Here is a 12269-nt window from a genome sequence, read left to right as displayed (position 1 = left end):
CCAACTGCACTGGCTACCAATTAGTTTCCAGGCTGAATTAAAAGTGATAGTTTTGACATATAAAGCCTTATACAGCTCAGGATCCCAATACCTCAAGGACTGTCTCTCCCTATATTTACCAACCCAGACCCTGTGCTCAGCATCGGAGGCCCTTCTTCACGTGCCCCCTCCAAAGGAGGTGCGGAGAGAGGCAACAGAGAACAAGCCTTCTCAGTGATGGCCCCCCATTTGTGGAACACCCTCCCCAGGGAGGTATGCCTGGGGCCATCATTATCCATCTTTAGGCGCCAGACAAAAACATTTCTCTTTCCCCAGGCATTTGGTTCTTAACTTCGGAAGGCTTTTGGAGAACTTCTGTTGTATAGCCTTCCTAAGAAGGGTTGCTCCACCGCCTTATATACTTTTTTAAAAAGTATATATGTGTGTGTGTGTGTGTGTGTGTGTGTGTGTGTATACACTATGTAATCAAATTGGAACATTTTGCACTTTTACTTTATCTTGAATATTTTTTTTTTAAAAAAATAATAAATAAAAATAATTTCCTAATTTATGCATCTGAGAAAGTATTCAGAAATTGGGCTGGCTTGAAGATGACTTTTTATATTATTTATTTAGTACATTTTAAACCACTTTTAAATAAAAAATCATCACAAAGTGGAAACAAGTAACAAACACAAGTACAAATACAACTGAAAAACAAAATGCATAATACTCTTTAAAATGCCAGCACAAAAAGAATAAACAGCCCAGAATAAGCTAAACCTCCTCTGTGGGAGACCACGTTTGCTTGTCCATCCTAAACCATGATTTGACTTTGCAGTACATGTGGATTTGGCCAGTAAGTAGCAAATTTGTCCCAAGGAAAAATTCTTCCCATTTGCTGAGTTAGACTACATGTATTATTCCAGAGGTGTTCAGAAAGCACACTCAAGAGAAAATCTTCTTGGCTGTCCCAATTTCCCATTTTCATTCTCGGAATATCTAATGCGACAAGGGAGGGGAACAAAAAATGTCAGTATATGTTTGCAATGGAATACTTCACAAATTCAGAGCTTGGAAAAGTTACTTTTTTGAACTACAACTCCCATCAGCCCCAGCCAACATGGTCACTGGACTGGGCTGATGGGAGTTGTAGTTCAAAAAAGTAACTTTTCCAAGCTCTGCACAAATTAATATTCAAGCCTACTGCTCTGTTGATAGATTTGTCATGCTACAGCATACGTGGGAACCCTTGTTCAGCCTAAGAGCCACGTTCCCTTCTGGACAACCTTCTGGGGACCACCTGCCAGTGTTGACTGGGTCCAGAGGCAAAAGTGGGCAGAGCAATGAACGCAAATGTTATCTTATGTACAGTAGGCTCTTCATACCTCTTTGTCCTCCATCTAGGCAAACAAGAAGCATGATCAGAGCTCAAGAACTCTGAATTCCAGCCAGACTTTCCAGGAGGGTGCAAAGCTGGGCTCATGAAAAGTATGGCTAGGGAGGGAGTGTGAGTCTCAAAGGCCAGATAAAGAGGCCGAGGGGGTGGCATCTGGCCCCTAGTCCTGAGGCTCTCTACCCTTTCACTACAGCATGGAGAGTACATTATTATTTTATCCATACATAGTAAGTTGCCCAAGTTTGGGTAAACATCTTTTTTGTCAAGAATCATTCAGTATCTTGCACTGCATTAACAGCTGCACAGAAAAACAGCCAATACTCTGATAGTTGTTTAATTTAAAAAATGACATTTTCCCAATATATCAATCCCAATCCCCTCACAATCCAGTGGGAGATTAGGATAAAAAAGAAAAATAAAGATGGACTTCACATGCAACCAGCAAAGCCTCTAATGGAGCCCACATGATATTGTTAAAATTGTTTGGCAACATTCAAGTAAATCTCGTGAAGAAAGCTAATCGGTTCATTTCAAAGTTTACAAAAGCCCTACCAAGCTTTAGCAGCCTCATTATAAAATGGACAGGCTGCCAGGCTCTTAACCCTTAGTTGCTTTTTTGGAAAAATAGTTGTGACATTGGATAGCAATAATTTTCAGTAATATTTAGAGATGTAAGGTTTATCGTGTGCAGCACAGTCCTATGCACATTTAGTAAGACTGCTATAACTACTAACCTTGGAGGCAGCCTTTGGGAACTCAGTGGAACTCACTTCTAAGTAGATATTACAGAACAGTGTTGCAAAACTTTAGCCGGAGTACATTTTCATTGATGGGGGTATACTTCCTCAACCGGGCTATATTTTACTTGCATACTTATTCATTTTTGTAGGCTAGTGTTTCAAAAGAAGCACAAGGCACTGTAGCCTTGTTCACGTGACTTTTTGGGGATATAAATCCATGGAGCAGTAATCCTCCTACTGACCCTTGAGCTCCATGTGCTGATCCAAAACTCTGTACGGAGTGACAAACATGCATGCGCATGACCCTTATTTAGAAGCTTGGGTCAATGCATGCATGTCTGAGGTTAGGACAGGGTTGGAAACTTCCAGGTGTCGCTGGATACCAACCCCCATCAGTCCTAGCCAGCATGGCCACTGGTCATGGGTGAAGGGAGGTATAGTCCAGAATTATCTGGAGGGCCACAAGCTTCCCATCCCTGGGTGAGGGTCAGCTGGTGTAATAATCACAGCTACTGATCATGCAGTAAAATTTTTGTTTTATTTTGTAAAAATGCTCCATATTACAGAAGAAGAAGAGTAGTAGAATTTGAAGGGGTCTATAAGGCCATGGAGTCCTGCCCCTGCTCAATGCAGGAACCCAGCTTAAAGCACAAACAGTAGAGTGCATTGCAAAGGCACCCTTTTATGAGCGGAAATCTGAATCACTGGAATGCCAGGGTACACTGCTGAAATGCTTATGTGTCTGCTCTCGCCCCCACAGTTAAACTCATCAATTTAATCGCACCAGGTTGTGGTGGAAATTCATCGCATATAGGCAAGCACCCTTGTTAGAATTCTGGAATGCAGAACTGATGTGGGCACAGCCTGCTGTGAGCTGGCTCAATCCATTTTGCACCCTCTGTCACTGCCTGCCCTGTCCCAAGGGCCTTAAAACCAATTTCAGGCAGGTGGAGGCAGCAAAGCCTATGAATACTCCCAGTCCAAAGCAGAGTATGTTTTCCCAATGAGGGCAGAGAGTAGCTCTTCCTGCCTTGGGGCAAGTGCAGACCATGGAGGAGGTGTCAGCAGCTAGTGCACAAGAACATTTCATGTTTCTAATGGGACTGCTTGTAAAGCCTTGAGCCCATTTCAGGGCAAATGAAAGAGCAATAGCCCACCCCTAAATCACACACAATTTTGCATTATGAGGTGTTGGATTGTTTTAACACCCAACTGAAACGTAAGGCATGTTCATACATTCACCCGCTGAGCACAAACACCCACCTCACCCACCCAACATCACTCCCTGACCATACTCATGTTCACTGGAGAAGGTTTACAAGAGGCTTTTATTCATTTTTGCTTGAATAACAGTAGAAGCTCTCTACAGATCTCAGCACAAGGATGGTCAGGGACTGAAAATATGGGGTGATGTGCCATAAGGAAATTAGGGGTGACGGTTGTATTCGTTCCTCTCCCCCCCCATCCACAGATACAAAATTCTAGGCAAATGCCTGAACGAACATGCTTTATACATGTGTGTGTATACATAAATATATGTGTGTGTATGTATATATATTATTTTATGTATTTTAATTGCATTTTTTGTATTTTATTTTAATGTTTTTGTGATTTTTATTATGTACAATTTTATTATGTATGTGCTCGATTTTATTGTAACCTGCCCTGAGTGCCCTATTATAGGGTAGAAGGGTGGGATAGAAATATATTAAATAAATAAATTTATAGTGGCCTAATGTGGTATTCCCAAAAGGTTCATGAGAAACAGAATCACAGAACTGGAAGGGACCAGTCATACTACAGTCCAATGATAGCTCATACTGAGGCTATGTGACCCATTGAAAAACCATTTTCAGCTATGAGAGCTACAGTCTATACCACCACAATGTCTGTAATGGGTTAGGTAGTGGTTGATTCAGAGCAGTGTGTGATTTGAGAGTAAGGCTGCAATCAAATACATGTCTATTCAGAAGTAAGATCCATTTGGTTCAATGGGACTTACTCCCAGGTAAGTGTGTATTGGATTGCAGGCTAAGACAGGATGAAACACAGGAGGCATAGCTGTCGGTATGTATTGTAAGTAAAGGGGCTATTCCTACAGAATATATAAACAGAGTGAAGGAACTAATCCAAGCAGGATCTGGTTGGTCAATTATAAATTGTGTCCTTTTTTACTAAAACAAAGGAGGGAAGAGCAAGACTGCCTAAGCTGTCTGCACTTGGTATATGAGGACTTCCTTCCCAGACCAGACTACTAGTCTGAGTACAAGAAGACCCAGGCTGAAGGAATGCAGCTGCAATTCTTTACTTACTGGAAATAAGTCCACTGAACAGAGGGAGTCGTAACTCTGTGGGAAAATAGGATTACCTTGTGAACCTCCTTACATTAGACTACCCGGCAGTAAAAGCTGAATATGATATGAACATGCAGCAACAATAAAGAATGAGCATTGAAATGGATGACAAAACATTCCACAAAAATAGCTGTGGGGTGAAAATTTGCTCTTGCACACTCAAGATGTTCATACATTTTGAACTCAATGTGTTCAGAAGAGAAAAAAAATTGCTGTCAATTATTGCAATGGGATTTTAAAAAAACAACCAACCTGTGGATTTGTTTTGGAAGATTAAAATGCTGTAATATTATTTACGTAATTTAGAACTTGTGGAATGTTCCACCATTATTTTTCAGTGAACACTAATAATAATGCAGAGCACAATAGATAAGTCTTTCTCCTTTGATGGTGATTTAAATATTTCGACAGCAAAGTCCCTCTTCTGTATGTACTCTACCACAGGTTTTTAACACCCTGCTACATGCCCATTAATAATAAATGAGACCATTACGATCAGTGGCACCACAATGAATATTAAATGAATGCCCCATTATTTAGATCCTCACAGGACAGAAGGGGTAACCATTAAGTACAATTCAAAGGGCTCTGCACTGCATGATTCTCTGTGTTAGCTAAATCATACTGAATATGTACCCCTAAGGAGGTGGCAATTCTCCACTTCCTAGAGCAACATCACTTTCAGTGAAATAGTAAGATAATATCTATCATATTTGTAATTGCTTCTTTGTAATTTACTATAATGGGTGCATGAGAAGAGCAGGTGTTATGCGTGGAACATAGTGGTAGTCTTTGGTCTGACATCCAGGAACGTGAAAATAACACAAATAATATTGAGACTTTTCTTTTAGTCATGCTTTATATCCTGCTCCTCGGTTCTACAATTCTGATTATTAAGCATCTTGTACTTTTATCTATGTACATCAGTAAACACCTATGCTGTATTATGAAAGAAACATGGGTGCTACCACATGTAGAATGATTCAGCATGCATCTCCCCTTGTCTCTTTGATTATGAAAAAGTTCAAATGTAATGCTTATGGAGACCCTGTACAATGTACTATTTCATCTTCACCATGAACGCAGTAAGGCAACTGTGAGTGATGTGCAAGCCCCCTGACTTGATCTGTAATGTTAAGACTCAAACAAATTATTTAAGGTTTCATTTGGATCAGGCCCAAATTAGTTTGTTTATGCTTGGTCCTGTTCCAAGCTAAGGCTCTTGCACTTCCAGTGACGTTATGCATTCATCAATTTGTTTTCATTTAGTACATTCATATTCTGCCTTTCTTCCATCATGGAACTCAAGTATACTTAGAGTTCCCAGGTGTTCTCTCATCCTGGCACTGAGCTGACCCAGACTTGTCAGCAAGGCTATTATTTATATTATCTGCCTTTGGATCGTGTTCTAGGATATTTATTTATTTTATATCATGAAGATGACAAAGAGAATCCTCTGCTTTTTCCCAAACTCAAGCTGTTGATAAGGCAGTGGTAGAGAGGCCTCCTAGTACAGAAGTCTTGAGCTGGATGCTTTTTCATTGCTGCCTGGAATCATAGAAAATGCATCCCATTTACCCAAATGGTAGGGTTGGAAAAGTGGTGGTTGATACTGAGGAAGGCTGTCAGAAGAGGATTGATGGTGCCAAGCCCCTTCAGATTTGGATTTCAACTTTCATGAGGGTTCAGACTGATCTGGGGATCTGGGAAAATTCACGAATGTTCAAAATAAAATTCTGACATTCGTTGGCATATTTAACTATTACAGACTCATGTTTTTCTAACATAATCATGTAAGAATGTATTCGAGATTTGTGGTTGTCAAGGCTCATATCTATTCATTCAGTGCTGTTGCATTAAGGTCCTGCTTATGGGCTTCTAATGTACATCTGGGTGGCCACTGTGAGAACAGGACCGGATGGACTTTTGGCATGATCCAGCAGGGCTTTTCTCATGTTCTTGTATTTTATTTTATTATTTTATCTATTTCATTTTTATCCCACCTTTTCCCCAAGAGGTTCAAGGTGGCATATATGGTTCTCTCTCCCATTTAATCCCTACAACAACCCTTTGAGGTAGGTTAGGCTGAGAGAGAGTGACTTGCTCAAAGTCACCCAGTGAGTTTCATGGCTGAATCAGGAATGGAATCCTGATCTCCCAGATCCTAGTCAGACACTCCAACCACTACACTGCACTGGTGTCGTAGCTCCATGGAGTTTCATCCAAGGTCTCAATCTTCTGGGTTTTTAAAAATTAACTATTTTATTTTGTATTTTTTGTTTAAATTCCACCTCACAAATTGCAAGTATATTTATCTGAATGCCCTAATTCTTAAGGATAGAGGGATATAACCAAATTAACACTAAAGGTGTCTCCCCTCTACCTTTCGGTGACCAAAAATGGATCTTTCTTCTTTATTTCAATAATTAATAAATAAATGAACAAACAAACAAACAACAACAACAACAACAATAATACTTTACTTAAGTACATGAAGGGAGAATAAAAATTTCTAAGTCATAAGAAACAATTGCTATAACAAATTAGTTTTATTCTAAGGATGGCATGCTCCTAAAATGCCATGTTAAACTATTAAAAATACATACACATATACCTTTTGCCATCTTTTTAAGAAGAAAAAGTTTTTATTGGCATCCTGATTTTTCATTACTTTGAAATATTCCAATAATATTTTAAGAAATATTTTGAAAGATTCACCTGCTCTATTTCATGTATGCCATTCCACAGATACCAAGAAGATAGAGCTCATTTACATACTAAAAACATTCTAATTATAAAGTTATTTCCTGCTATACTATACCAAATCCTTTACACAGTCCAAAATGAAACAGAAGAAAGTAAAAAGACCTTCATATGAAATGATTATGATTTAGATGAAATACAGCAAAAGACTAAAATCCCTCTCTGTGTGCCATCCCCTCCACTAGAATAATCCAAGCTCCAAGAAGAAGGAAGCAAGCCAAGCCTCACCCACATTAAGGACTCAGGGCTTGCCAAGGAGGAGGAGGGGAGCACTGAAAGCTGCTTTCCTCTTTTCCTTTTCAAAAGGAAAACAGGCAGTCTCTGCTTGCTAGTGTGAAAACTGACCAGGCTCAGTCACAGCGGAGGCAGAGGCGGCAGCACCAAAGCCACTTTCCTTTCCTTTATCAATATTTTCTTTCAAAATATTGATATTTTTAAACTATTGATATTTTCTTTCAAATAATCGATATTAATGTTAATATTTTGGGGGAGGGAAAAATATCAGACCAGTAAAAGTCACAGATAGCAGACAAAGAACAAACTCAAATCAATACTGCCTCTTAGGGCAACTGAATGCTTTCAAAGCAGCACCAGCCAGCAGATCCCATCTCTAGTGCAAACATCACCTCCGTTTACACATTCAGTGAGAGGTAGTGCTACACCCCTACACCTATAGCTGCCAAAATGAGCTGGTCCCTCCACATAAGTGCCTGAGCATGTGAAGGTCTGTTCATGTGACATTCCTCCCTTAACAAATTGGGGGGATATTAGGTCTCCCATAATGGGGCACGCATGTGAAGGGCTCAGTTTATGCTGGAAGCCATTTGTGTGATTAAATGAGTAGGTCATACCCTTTATGTGATGAACAAGCCATTCATAAGAGTGTAAGGGTTACTGCTTATGTATCCTTCACCTAGTACATTTCTTGAAAAGTGCTCAGACCAGAATTTCTTATACTATTAACACAGTTTTATATAACTCTCTATGTTAAATATGTAAAAAGAGCTATTCAGATGCTCTTTGAGTTAGTCATATGTTGACAATCTGTTAGAATGGCAAAATAAAAAGTTCAAAGCATCAGCTCATTTATCATTTTGTTAATTGTTCATGGATCAGCTCCTGTGTGCTGTTTGTATGTGAGTTTCTTACATTTTGCATTGCTAAATAATTGAGAACATAAGCTCCCAAACCATGAAAAATTCATTATCACATGATGTATTATTAATCAATTTAATTTAAAGTGATCTGGAAAGTTCCATTTTCAGTTATGATGCTTGAAGATGCACTCAGTCAGTGGATAATCTGTATGTCATAGGCTGCACTCTAACTCTTTTCAATCTGACAATTTTTTTAAATGTGGGTGAGACTGCAAACCACAATACATTGTCACTGCATTTAATCTGAAAAACAAAAGTGATCAATATTTCTAAACCCTTTGCTAGAGATGGCCAATCTTTAGATATCACAGTGACTTCAAACATACAACCACTGTCCCAATATTCATTACACTTCATGATAGACCTATTATTTATAGAAAAGAAAAACTTGCACCTATTATTCCAGAAATATTTCATTAACCCTATTTTATTCAGGTAAACTTTAGGGCAGTGGTTCCCAACCTGGGGACTGCGAAGTAATCCAGAGGGGGCTGTGAACAGTAAAGAAATAAATTATTTATTAATTTTTTTTTAAAAAAGTCTTCACTCCCTCTACACTATCTGCTTTCCGCTGCTGCTGCAGATGACACCTCCCCCTTGCTCCAAACGAGAGGGGAGGCCTTTTGCTGAAGCACCAGAGTGTCTTTCAGGCGCACTAAGGGCAGGCATCTGCCTATAAAATACATGGCAGATGCCAAAGGAGGCTGAGGGTGGGGCTACCAGGAAGAAGAGGGGATTACTATCACTGATTCCCGTCTCCTTGCACTGCCGCTACCGGCAACACCCTTACTTAGAAGAGAGGAGAGGGGGTTTTGTGAAGCAAAAAGAAGAAAGGCTGCTTTCCCCCTTCCTTCTTGGCAGCCAGCCTGCGTCCCTGGGGGAGGGGGGGTCACAATTTTTTTTCAGCTTATAAAGGGGGTCCCATGCTCATAAAGGTTGGGAACCACTGCTTTAGGGCATTGCATTCACTAGTAAATACAGGCTCTGGAGGGGCCCTCAAACCTGGAGATTTGGGGGCTGCAGAGTAGAGAAGATGAAGGAGCAGTCCCATTGCATGAGCCAAAATCTATTCCATTTGTGGAGATTGAGAAGCACATTTGCGTATCAATCTCTACAGTCCAATTCTATACATGTTTACTCGGAAGTGAGTCCCATTCAGCTCAATGCAGCTGATTCATAGATGGGTAGGTATAGGACTGTAGCCTCAGATACAAAATCCTACAGAATTGTATCCCACGCCTTAAGCTAATTGAAGCTATAGGACAAGCAGTGGCAGCTGGTGGCTTCATGTCAGTGGGGCAATGGAATCCACTCTGGGTTTTAGATGAAACTTTCACTGCTCCACTGACATGAAGCCACCGGCCACCACTGAGAACAAGGGCAAGGATCTTCAGGCCCGTGGGGGGGTGAATGCAATTATCCAGGCCACACTGCCTCCTCAGCCACACATTCTCATGCCCTCCTTGAGTGTTGGAATGTGTCCTTGAACTCTGACAATGCCTCTTGGTTCCCTGGATGGAGAATTGAGGGATGGGTGAGTTTTGTAGAAACAAAGATAAACTTTATATTTGTAGCTTCACTCACTTTTGCACACTGGGCTGTGGCCTTCAGAAGATTACCCAGACGGGAGTGTGGCCCTCGGACATAAAAAAAACATTCCCCACTGAGCTATGAGATTTCAGTATATCCAGAACTTATCTTGTATATTTCCACCCATGCTTTCTCTGTGTACTACAAAGACAGAATCATTGTGGTTAAATTCTTTAAAATGTGCATGCTTCCTGCTAAATATAACACAGCTTTTGAATTCAGTAACAGAAATATGTTTTGTCTCATGGTTGTACCAATGTACATCAACAATGCAATCCTATACATGTCTACTCAAAAGTGAGTTTGAATACTACCAGGAAGTGCTGAAAGAGTGAGGTCTGTACCTTATTTTCAAAGTTGGTATGCAAAGGGAGGAGTTGAATTCTAACTTTTGGAAGACAGGTGTCTTTCTACATGCTAATTTAATTATACATTTAAAAAAATGCATGAAAAAAATGTGTTGTGTCTCCTGAGTTGACCTGTAACATTCCTAGCCCTATATATGTAAGGGACACAAGGATAATTCTGATTTTCCTTCTTGTTCTGTTGGCACAACACACAGGGGAAAACTTCACAATATTTCCTGTGGAGTTGCAGGAAGAATTTCAAACTTGTTGAACATAAGGAGAGTGTAAGAATCTTATTAATATAATACTTCAACTTCTACACACACTTCAAAAATGTGAATGCATATCACATTCTGGAGCCCCAGGGCTCTGGTAACTTATACCCTGCCAAACTAAGCACAATCCCATTGGTGCATTCAATTTGGCCTGCTGTTAGTCCTACAGCAATATACAGCACCACTTCTGATATGTGCAAATCTTACATGCACACACATTTCTTCCTGAGAAATAAACATTTTAAAGATGAAATGCATTTATCACAAATATGTTTTTTTAATAATAAAACAATATTTTATCCACCAACCATTTACCTTACAGATATGTCTCACCTTGACTGAAATGCTATCTAACTCCTCTTTATTGCAATTTATTGCATTTGCTAGCTAGCGATAAGAAGTATGAAGAATGTAGACAGTTGCTCAGCTAGCACCAAATACAGTTGTGATTGCACTTATCACCAGTTCAATGTAGTGTAGACTGATGATTGGAGCAGAGCATTTGGTAGCATTCAAACTATGCCACACCAAAACTATTTTAATATCAACTGGAAGAAGCAAATAATCTGCACTTAATTCACAGTGTTTTTATTAATTACAAATCAATTAGTGATGAAAGGTTTCCAGGAAGCAAGATACTTCCTTTGCTCAGACAAAACAGACCTTACGGTTCAAGAATAACTAGGCAGGTTAGAGAATGTTATCTGACGTGTAAAAGTCACCCTAACAATTGCGAGAGGTCCCGGGACCAAGTGCGCTCCCGCGGTTCCGTGCCAGGTTTTCCTAAACACCAGCAGGCGCCAGGAGAGATTTCTCTCAACCGGTGTTTGGAAGCGAAATAGCGGCACCACTGGGGTAAGGCATAGCAGAGGAGTTTGTTTTCTGCCAGGTATCATGGGACAGAGACGGAGTAAGTCTTGTTATGTCAATGTTGTGACCCCCTTGAGTGTTATGCGCAGGTTCTGAGACGAAGGAAGCAGGGATGAAAAGAAAACCATGGTGAGATTGTGTGTCCGAGAATGGACATGAATGACCGCGGTCAGGGGCCAGGGACCAGAGGTGGCCTCGGGTTGGGTCCTTTGATGCTGCGCGCTTAGCTGGGGTAAGGGCGCGGCTAGAAAAGGATAGCCCAGCGCAGTCGGATTTCTGGCTCCTGTGGCAAGCAGGAGCGCAGAAATGGACTGGCTTCAATGTGATGGTAGGGAGAACTGTAACCGGCAGTGACTCCCCCTCCCAGCTATTTTGCTGATGACCCCCCCAGACAGCAGCCTATTGGCTGCACCATAAAGCCGTCTGCACCGCACCTTCCCCTCAGAACGGTGGTTCCCCATCGGGGCAGGCGCCCGACCCACATCCAAAGGTCGGGGGTGCACTGTCTGAGACTGATCCCGTTCAAGGATCCGAGCCTGTTGCACAAGACAGAGGCAGAGATCCGAAAACGGTGAGGGGTTGGGAGAGGGAACCTGAGGGCCGGCTAACGCGCTTGCGAAAACCCTCTCCACAAAAGGGGGGACGCCCCCATCCAGCTCCCATGCCCTTTCTGCCTTCTTTCAACAAGCAACTCCTCAACAGCAACAGCAACAAGTCCCGGCAGAAGGGAAAAGAAAAAAGGGGGAGGGGAAATTGGGATGCTCGCGCTGTTGTCTTTGGCGGGCGCGTTTCTTT

At 41.1% G+C, this 12269-nt stretch overlaps 1 long non-coding RNA gene across 1 annotated transcript in view; it reads right to left on the bottom strand.

Annotated features, from left to right (window-relative positions):
- Positions 1–679: 679 nt before the first annotated feature.
- Positions 680–12269, bottom strand: part of LOC133385910 (uncharacterized) — a 422451-nt gene continuing 410861 nt past the window's right edge. Inside the window, exon 3 of the long non-coding RNA XR_009763004.1 lies at positions 680–981. This is a non-coding gene — a long non-coding RNA (uncharacterized LOC133385910). The remainder of the gene's footprint in view (positions 982–12269) is intronic.

Source organism: Rhineura floridana, chromosome 5 (assembly GCF_030035675.1).
Source record: "Rhineura floridana isolate rRhiFlo1 chromosome 5, rRhiFlo1.hap2, whole genome shotgun sequence".
NCBI lineage: Eukaryota > Metazoa > Chordata > Lepidosauria > Squamata > Rhineuridae > Rhineura > Rhineura floridana.
Note: the sequence above shows the minus strand (reverse complement) of the source record. Positions and strands in the feature narration are given on the sequence as shown.